Source organism: Choloepus didactylus, chromosome 21 (genome assembly GCF_015220235.1).
Source record: "Choloepus didactylus isolate mChoDid1 chromosome 21, mChoDid1.pri, whole genome shotgun sequence".
Taxonomy (NCBI): Eukaryota; Metazoa; Chordata; class Mammalia; order Pilosa; family Megalonychidae; genus Choloepus; species Choloepus didactylus.
The window spans coordinates 43,296,190-43,305,547 of NC_051327.1; the positions used below are offsets into that span (position 1 = coordinate 43,296,190).

General features: G+C 44.6%; 1 long non-coding RNA gene across 1 annotated transcript; it reads left to right on the top strand.

The window, feature by feature from the left end:
- The first annotated feature begins 1,608 nt into the window (after nucleotides 1-1,608).
- Nucleotides 1,609-4,863, top strand: LOC119517381. Its single transcript, XR_005213517.1, has 4 exons — nucleotides 1,609-1,719; nucleotides 2,064-2,086; nucleotides 2,862-3,001; nucleotides 4,692-4,863. It is a non-coding gene; the product is annotated as an uncharacterized LOC119517381 (long non-coding RNA).
- Nucleotides 4,864-9,358: the final 4,495 nt, after the last annotated feature.

Genomic DNA, 9,358 nt, shown 5'->3' on the forward strand with positions numbered 1-9,358 from the left:
GACAGTCACTGTTACACTTTTTAGGTACTGGTTCCTTTAGCCTTTGCCACAGCCTGATGGGGATGGACCTCTTTATTTATTATTCGCAGCACACAGACAAAGAACCTGAGGAACAAAGAGGTTAAGTAACTTGCTCTGATCACAATGAGTCGAGTGGGACTTGGAGGTCCCACCAGAGTCCACAGCTCCTCAGCCCAGTAGGTAGATGAATGGGTGTGGCCTTGTTGCAACAGAGCTTAGTCACAAAAATAGGCATCAGGATGCCCTTGGCCAACCCCGTGCATGAGCACAGCCTGTTGCTCAGCAGAACGAACCTCAGACTGGCCAGGCCATGCCCCCTCTTTTTCCTTCCACCACCCCTTCCCTACCACCAATAATGACAGTAGCAGCATTTGTCAAATGTTGGCTCGAGACAAGCACATGTGGCAATCACATTTCATGTGGGGTTAGGGGCCCATGTTTATCCCATCACCTGAGTTAGCACCTAAGGTCTTAGGTAGAGGGTTGAGAAGATGGACCTGCTTGGGGGTGGAGAGCAAAGAATGAGAATCCCCTGGAATAGGGGGCTACGTCCCGGTAGAGCAGGTGGGGAGACCCCAGCTGTCCTTCCCTCCCTGGTTTTGCTGCTGTCTGGCTCAGGTCTCCATGGGCCTCTCTGGGTGGTGCAGTCTGTGCCCCCCGAGCACTCTTAGGCTGGTGGAGTCCCAGGACAGCGTCTGGGGTCTGGTGGGCACTTGCTCATTGATTCAGTCCAAAGGGGCCTGGATGACGGGGAGGTGTGAACTCCTCCTGCTGTCCATCCCTCTTCCCTTCTCCCGTTTTAAAATAGGGTTTCTCAACCCAGTTTGCCTGTAATTGCAACATTCCGTTATTCCACACTTAGGGTCATGACACCCAAAGATGGAGAGAGAAAGAAGTGGAGAGGGAAGAAAGAGAAAGAAGGAACAACCCAGTTTCACTTCAATAGTAAAGCCTCCCAGATACCTCTAAGGCCTGGCTTCTAAACCTCGGCACTGTTGACGTTTTGGCTGGGTGATCCTTTACTGCTGGAGGCTCTCCTGTGCATTGCAGAGCATTTAGCAGCATCTCTGGTCTTCACCTGCTAGTGCCAGTAGCACCTCCCCGCACTGTGACAACCAAACATGTCTCCAGGCATTGCCAAGTGTCCCCTGGTGGGCAAAATCGCTCCCAGTGCAGAATCACGATGCCTCCCAAATCTCAAATTGTACATATCCAGGGTAATGATGGGCCCGTGGCAGAGGATACTTAAAACCTATTTTCCCAGTGCTCTAATTGTCCTTGATGATAATTTAAAGCATTGTTTTTATATCAAAACAAACGTAGATATATATTTAGAATTAGAATCCCAAACTTAAGGCTCCCAAGAAATCTCACATCTGAAATGGGGTGATTTTGGCTGCGCTCCCAGAACCCTTGGCAGGTACACATTTACATTCCTCTGCCTTGGGGAAGCTAATAATAGCGACCGTTTATTGAGTGCTTACTATGTGCCAGTAGAGGGGTGAGCTGTTTCTTGTTGGATCTTCTGAGCTGTCTGTTATGAGTCCCATTTGGTAGATAAGGACGCTGAATCCCTGGGGTCACATAACCCATCCGAGGGCCCATAGGTGCAAAATGATGAAGCTGGCATTGGAACCAAAGCCTGTCTGTCTTCACTCAGCTTCTTCTCGAAGAGCTTCTTGGAAAATCTATTAAAAGGTGAGCAGCGATGAACCTCCAAACTAATGCCATCATGCTGGCTGGAGGGGTGGTGTAAAGAAAGGAAAGGCTCTGTTGACTTTGGCGAAGTCTTAACCTTGTCTGGGGTGGAAAGGGAGGGGAAGGGGAGAGGTTCAGAGGTGGAGTGCCAAAAAGAAGGGATCCCCAAGGCGGGGACCACCTCCCAAGTGGGAGAGAACCCATTGGCTTGCTAGCATCGACTTAAGATTCTGGTCTTTGCCTGAGGCCCTCCTGAGCCTCCTCTCCTCCATTCCCCATCTGGAGCCCATTGAGGATTTTCTCTTCTCAGCCTTCGATTTATGGATTCTTCCTCTCTGTTCCAGCCATGGCGAGATCTGCACTCTAGGTGAGTGTTGCCCTGAATGTAGTCATTTCAGGACCATTTCTAGGGTCCTGTTATCTCCGTGAGCCACCTTTACTTTGATTTGGTTCCTACTTTGTTTCTTTAAGCAGACTCACTTTTTTTTTTTGAAGTACATTTGAGAAGGAAATTTTATATCAGTACCCTAAAAGGAAAGGCTGATTTTCCTTGCCATGACTAGGATATAACTGGGGGGGAAATATACAACATACATAAAGTTATTAAATTTGAGTTAGTTAGCCAGATGGCTTTCTTTGTTCAAAGAGAAGCTTGGTAAACTTGGGAGAAGTGTTAAATTCTTAGCACCTGATGGAGATTTTCTCGATGCAATGAGAATAACTGAAAGAGTATTGAAAGGGGAACCACTTTCTTTGGGTAAAAGTCACTGCTATGAGTGTTTAGGTGATCCCTAAAACATCCTGCTTTAACAATGGTATGTGTTCTGCTCCTTGGGAAAGAGGCATGGAGGTTAATTGGGCCGCATCTGGTTTTAAATCCTGGTTCTGCCACTTACCAGCAGAGGTCCGGCACGTTAGTTCTCCTCTTTAAGCCAGGTTTTCTCATCTCTAAAATGGGTAACAATACAGTCCACCTCATGGAATTATTAAGAGTATGAAACAAACTAATATATTCGAGGTGGTTAACACAGTTCTCGAAACAGAATAGGGTTCAAAAAAATAAAATAAAATTATCAGAATAATCAGAATACTTTCTGGTCCCTGGCAGATCAGAAGATATTTGTTATGTTTCTCTCCAACAGGATAATTGAAAAGTAAGGAGCTTGGATCTAGGGACTAAAGCCTTCATTGTAATACTAACCAACTGGGAGATACGGGAAAGAAAATCATCACTCCTCTCGCCCCTTCAGCAGAATTACCCAGATGTTTTAACCCCACAGAGGTACTGCCTTCCTCACCCTGTCTTTCCCCTCTCACCTCCTCCTGTCAACAGGCCTCGTCTGTTTTTCCCCCCATCAGTCTGTCTGGTCCATACAAATCCATCTCTACAGAGCCTGGAAGCCTCTTACCCACACCAGTTAAAATCCAGAACCAGGCTTGGACCCCAGGTTTGTTGAATTCATGATACATCCCAGGAGTGACGGAGATAATAGAAGAGAACTCGCCATTAATTATAATTTATAAAAATGATTTATAGTGATTAATTATAATGCAAAGTTCTCGCCGACAGTAATGACTATGGGTTCTGTTTACTGAGTACTCGCCCACGCTTTACATGCATGAGCCCATGTCTTCCTCTCAACCACCCTTCTACACTGATTATTTTATTATGCTCACTTGATATACAATGGGGTGGAAACTTTGGGAAAGCAGGAGGCTGGCCTGAGGTCACAGCCGTCATGTCTACTGTGGAATGGCCTCTGGAGGGATGAGAGGGTGGGGGATGGAAGGACAAAGACAAGGTTAAAGAGAAGGCAAAAGGGAGAGGCAGGTGCTTTTCTCCCATCATCAGGGAGTCCCTTACAGGAAGACTAGGCTCTCCAAGTTCCTCTGTTTTCTGAGAGTCAGTTAATCGCTAAAGACACTTCATGAGGACCAGTTACCCATCTGAACTAACCCAACCAGATAGGTGTGTGTCTTCTGTTTAACGATATCTCTTAACATCCAGCCCCACATTCAACATTGTTCCCCAACAGGAAAATATTCCCCAATCTGCTCCAAACCTCCTCCTGTTACTGTTTAAATTAATCTCTTCTCATTACCCTAAAATAACAATGTAAGCTGCCTTCTCTTTGGAGCTGTATGTCTTCTAACTTTCCTTGTGGCTGAACAGTTCCCCCTGCCCTCCATTAAAGAACCCAACGAAAAGGAATTGAGAAGGGAGATTGGAATCGGGTGGTATTATCCAAATCATTTTCTTTAATCCCAAACATGAGCCAGATGACTTCAAGGACTGGAAAAGGGAGGTAGCTTGTGGTTGTGGTTCAGAAGCCTCAGAGCTTTGGTTTAAAAATAGGTGAACTGAAATAAACACAGAGAGCTACTCAGATGGCACCAAAATAGAGTGGTAATTGATCTAATACAAGTTTTGCCTCCGATAACATCATTATTTGTGAAATTATGTCAGTGTTGCTGCTGCCAAGTCAGCAAGCACTTATAGGATGTGACTTCTAATTTAGGAGTCAGACTATTTGCGGTTCATCTCAGAAGATGGCAGGGACTCAGTGGAGGTCCGGTAGCCAGGCTTCTGAGAGCCCTGGTTTGAGCTTGAAGTTTGTGGATTGAAGTGCCAAGAAGCTGGCTGCCCAGGTGGCCCTTCCAGGAAGGGCTGACCTGCTGGAGGAAGGATGATTGGCAGATGGCCTCCAGCTGTCAGCTCCTGCAGGGTCTGCCCCAGTTCCAGAGAGCAGAAGTCACACCCTTCCTGGGGCAGTCCCTATCCCTGACTTAGTGACGCAGGGGTATAAAGTGAGGTCAGGGCCCTTTAGGCCCAACTCAGTGACTCCGATGACCAATTCTCATGCCACTGTTCCCACTTGGGTTATCCAAGGCACTGTCCATCCTGCAGGAATGTTTAATAGTTTAACTCCTTCCTAGCCCTCAAACCTGCTTCCTCCCTCTTCCTTTCATAGGTGTTGATCCCCATGAAATATCTCGGACCCCAAACTCCAACTCAGCATCTGCTTCCACCGGATCCAACCTGAGAGAGTTTCCTTGGTGATTTCCAAATTTGGTGCATCCTTCCTTTAGTGTCTGTTGTGCTTCTGAAAGTGGATGAAATTGTCCCCTCTGGTCCACATGGAGTTGGCTGTGGAAATCTTCTGTGGAGTTTCAAGCAGAAAAATCTTTCAAAATATGTAAGAATGACATTCTGGATTTTCATTCATTTGGCTTGCTGAAATAAAGTACATGTGCAAAAGTTATTGTTAGGAATGGCAGCCATTCCTTTATTCACCATTTTATTTTTTGCACAATGACAGTGTCCCAAGTACCTTTCTAGATACCGGGAATAATACCATGATCAACAAGACAGACAGATTCTCTGAGATACACAATCTCAGAGCTTAGGTCGCATGGGAGGAGACAGACAATATACAAGCAAGTAACTACATTAATGAGAAAGTATAGATAATCAAAACTGTTATAAAGAAAATAAAGTGGGAGGGGGGATGGTAGTAGGTGACTGGGGTATGGGAAGATTACTTTTGATCAAGTGGTCAGGGAGGATCTCTGCCAGAGGTAGTAATAGGGCTGAGACTTGAAGGACAATGAGGACCCAGGCTTATGCAACTCACACTTTGCCCGTTGGAACTGAGAGGACCCACAAGTTCCTACTCAAAGTTGAATCCAACCATCATCCAATGGATGGAGGTGAGGTGATGTGTCACACATGTTTGGCATTCCTGTTGAGTGGGGCTGTGGAAGCTGAGATAAATGAGGAGGGGTCCAAAAGCCTGCAGAGGGAGGCCACTGTCTAGTCCAGGCCAGAGTGGAGCCCAGGACTGTCGGTCATACAAGCCAATGCTGGGTGCCTTTTCTCAGACCATGTGGTGGCACGTGGTTGTTAGGGCTTTTGTTCAAAGGTGTTCAGGGCAATCTGGCTGGATGAGACCATTTGTACCCGTGTACCCCTAGAGGGAGGCGGCTAGGCTAGAGCATTAGGTTTTTACTCCATTTTCCCAGGTTTTCTCTCTTTGTCCAGTTAGGAGGCAAAAACCTCTTCCATGATTTGCCTGTTGGGAATGAGGGGTGCTGCTGAGGGTCCAGCTCAGTTTCCCGGACTGTGCAAAGGATGCTCTAGAGGCCCCAAGAGCTGGCCTCGCAGAGTCAATATACAATGCACTAGGGTAGTTTGACATTTCGTATCCATCCACACCCTTCACCTTCTTCAGTTCTCAGACCTCCATCCCTTGCACTTCTGTTCCTGCCCTGTGGTACCCTTCCATCCCACACCCAGTGCTTGCCTGGGGTACTCTGCAGCTTTCATATTCTGTATAAAGCATTCTCTCTTCTGTACACCCCTCCCATCCCACAGACCATTGATCACTCCCCCCTTTATATTTGCTCTGTAGCTTATATGCCTCCATTTCTCCAGCTGTTAAATGGGGATAGTGATAGTCTTTATCTCATTGGGTTAGTTTGAGAGATACTTCAATGAATATACATCAAAATCTTAGATCCATGCATGGCCAATTGTAAGCACTTAATTTTAGCCAGTTGAATTACATGCCCCAATCACAGGGTGATTGAAATAATCAGCAATAATATCTAATACTGAATGATCAGTTATTATTATGTGCAGGTACTGCTTTAATATGGATTTGTAAAAAGTTAATCCGTATAAAAATCTGGCAAACTAGACATGATCATTATCCCCACATTATAGATAAGAAAGCTGGGGCACACAGTATTGCAAATGTTCATTTACATCTTTTTCTCTTCTTCAAGTCTGTGACCTCAGTGAGGAAGTGCCCGAATTTTATTTGCTTCTCTATTCTCAGTAGTTAGCATTGTGTCTTGGGACCCAGAGAGAGGATGTGACTTTCTGAGACTCACGTGGTTAGTTACGTTCGTAGCTAGGATAAAGTTGCAGCTTTCCCCAATCCAGAATCCAAGGGGTCTCCATTGAATTTGCACTTCTCATACTCGACTATGCACATCTGTCACCTGGGAATCTTGTTAACATGCAGAATCTGAGAGAGGTTCCTCTGTGGTTTCCAAAGGAAACTCAGTAGATCTAGGGCGGAGCTGAAGATGGTGCATTTTTAATAAGTGCCCATGTGACTCCCCAGGGCTGTGATCACACTTTGAGTAACATGGCATTAGAATACTGGTGTCAGTTGGCTCTTCGCCTGCAAACAACAGAAACCAACTCTGGCTCACGGCAAAAATGGAAGTTATTAGAAGAACTTGAGGAAGCTTCCAGAATCCAAGGAAGAGCTACAGAAACAGGTTCCAGGAAGTAGGGGTAATAATAGCACTTTGGACAGAGATGGGGGTGGTCCCTGGCTGGGGACCCCACTCTCAGGAGAAATCAGCTCTATGTTCTGCCCTTGAGTCACTCCATTCAAAGTTCCCATTCGTGGGACAGAGTATCTGATGGGCTCAACTTGAATCTCTCACTACCCCAGGTCAGGGGAGGGTGGCACTTCTCAGTGGACAATCCCATCAAGACCACATGCAAAAAGGAAGGGGGCTTTTCTCAGGGAAAAGTTCAGGCTTTGTCACTAGAAGAAGGGGGTCATTAAAACCCACTGCTATCAGCTCTGTGACAGATTTTGAAGATAAATGAAAGATTTTCAGACCATCCCATTATTGAGGACAGCCCAGTTGACCACAAAACATTGCTTGGTGGCCCCCATAGAGACTGAATCTGGGGTTGGATGGGCCATAAAGATTTGGTGCAGAATGTATACAGATAATCTAAGTGAATTTCTATTTCTCACATTAGATTTGTATCCAGAAATGGTGAGGAAAGTGGCTTATCTACTCTCTTGGTATATGTTGTAGGTCATATGGCACAACTCCCGATTAGCAGGCGCTTAAACAATCCCTTATCTTTTCGGAGCTTTCTTGCTTGATTTTTTTTTTTTTTTAACTTTTTCCAGTTCTCAGTTCTCCAGTTCTTAAGCTTGATTTAAAGGTCATTGTATTAACTGTAAAGATGAATCAAGGGGTGAGGTCATTTTTCATCCAGGAAAACTCTTTAGTCTTGTGTGCTGTCATTTCCATCCCTCTTAGATGCTGATCTGGTTTTTAAAAATAATTCTGTTTTAACATAGTATTCTTTGGGGGAAAGGGGAAGACGGCTGCCTTCCCTTCCAAAACTCAGCTTTGCCTTCTCATCAAAGGAAGCCGTTGTGTCTGCATTTGTCTCACTCGTATCTAGGAGAGCAGATGTGTGCTTACAAGTCCTTCCTCAGCTGAAGAGAGCTGTGGACTTTATTGTAATCATCTTGTTGAAGTGTTTGGAATTGTATAGCAAGAGACTAGTTCTATGTTGCCATAATTTATGACAAAGGCCTGGATAAATCCCCAGACATGGATTTTCTACAAAATCCTTCCTTGTGAAACTTTGTTGCACTGTAAAATGCAAAGAAGACGGGGAAGAAGAGAAAAAAAGAGAAAAAAAAAGCCCTGAAGATGTATATAAATTTCTAAGGGAGCCATTTCCATTCATCGTGTCTACTGTAAACATGGGGCTTTTATTTGGATGATAAAAGAATGATCATAGTGCTTTTGGAACCTAATGTAGAACTTGCTTGAAGCATTTCTCTCAGATTGTTCTGATTCTTCAAGATCATCTGAATATGGGATGGGGAGGAAGTTAGGAGGATGTAAAGACTACTTTCTATCAACTGAAACCACTCTGTTGGGATGGACATCAGAGGACAGTGGGAAATTTCCTTTTAGTGTCTTTTTATGGGAAACCATTCATTGTTCTGTGAAGGTTTAGGAATACAAAGCAGTTGCATCAGAAACATACTTTGTTATCCAAATTATACTATATGAGGTGGGTCGGGGAGAGCAAGAGAAAGAAGGAGAGAGAAGAGAGAGAAGGGAAGGGAGAGGAGGAGGGCATGAAAAAGGAGAACGGGGCAGGGCAAGGAAAGGGAGAATCTTTTTAATTGTACAGATTATTTAAACCTGCACTTACTCACTGCCCAAGAAAGTGGGAGCTGGGAAATCTGATTCTGCAGCTGCCTCCAATTGTCCTTTTACTTTTCACAGTGTGAATATCTCTGTGCTAAGTGCCAGGCTGCTGGTTTTTTATTCAGCATGATACCCTAAATACAAGTCAACTTCTTCATCAGATGCTTAGCCCAAGACACAGTGCTCTGTTCAAGATGGAGGTAAAATGGACTGTGTTGAGTAACTATCCAGCTCTCCATTCACAACATGGGTGAATTAGGAAGATTTCCAAGGGAATTTTGGCTCTATGTGATTGTTCCCTTATGTGAAGGCTTTAGAATGTAATTTCCTCCTAAGATTATTCTTGACTGGGGTCTTTCTAAAGAAGTGCACAGAAAGGGAGTGACGATTATGATTAGGTCAAAATTTGTTCATTAATTATTCACCAAATATTTACTGAGAGCTTCCTCTGTGCAAGGCACTGTGCTAAGCTTGGAGGTTATTATGTGACACAAAGAGAAGTTACTCCCTGATCTTGTCATGCAATCACAAGAGTTTTAAGTCTGGAAAGACCTTTGGAGGATATTACTTACACAAAGACTGCCTTGGGAAAAATAAACACATTTATCAGCCACATTATTTTGGTTCATTCAAAGTGAAAATGGTT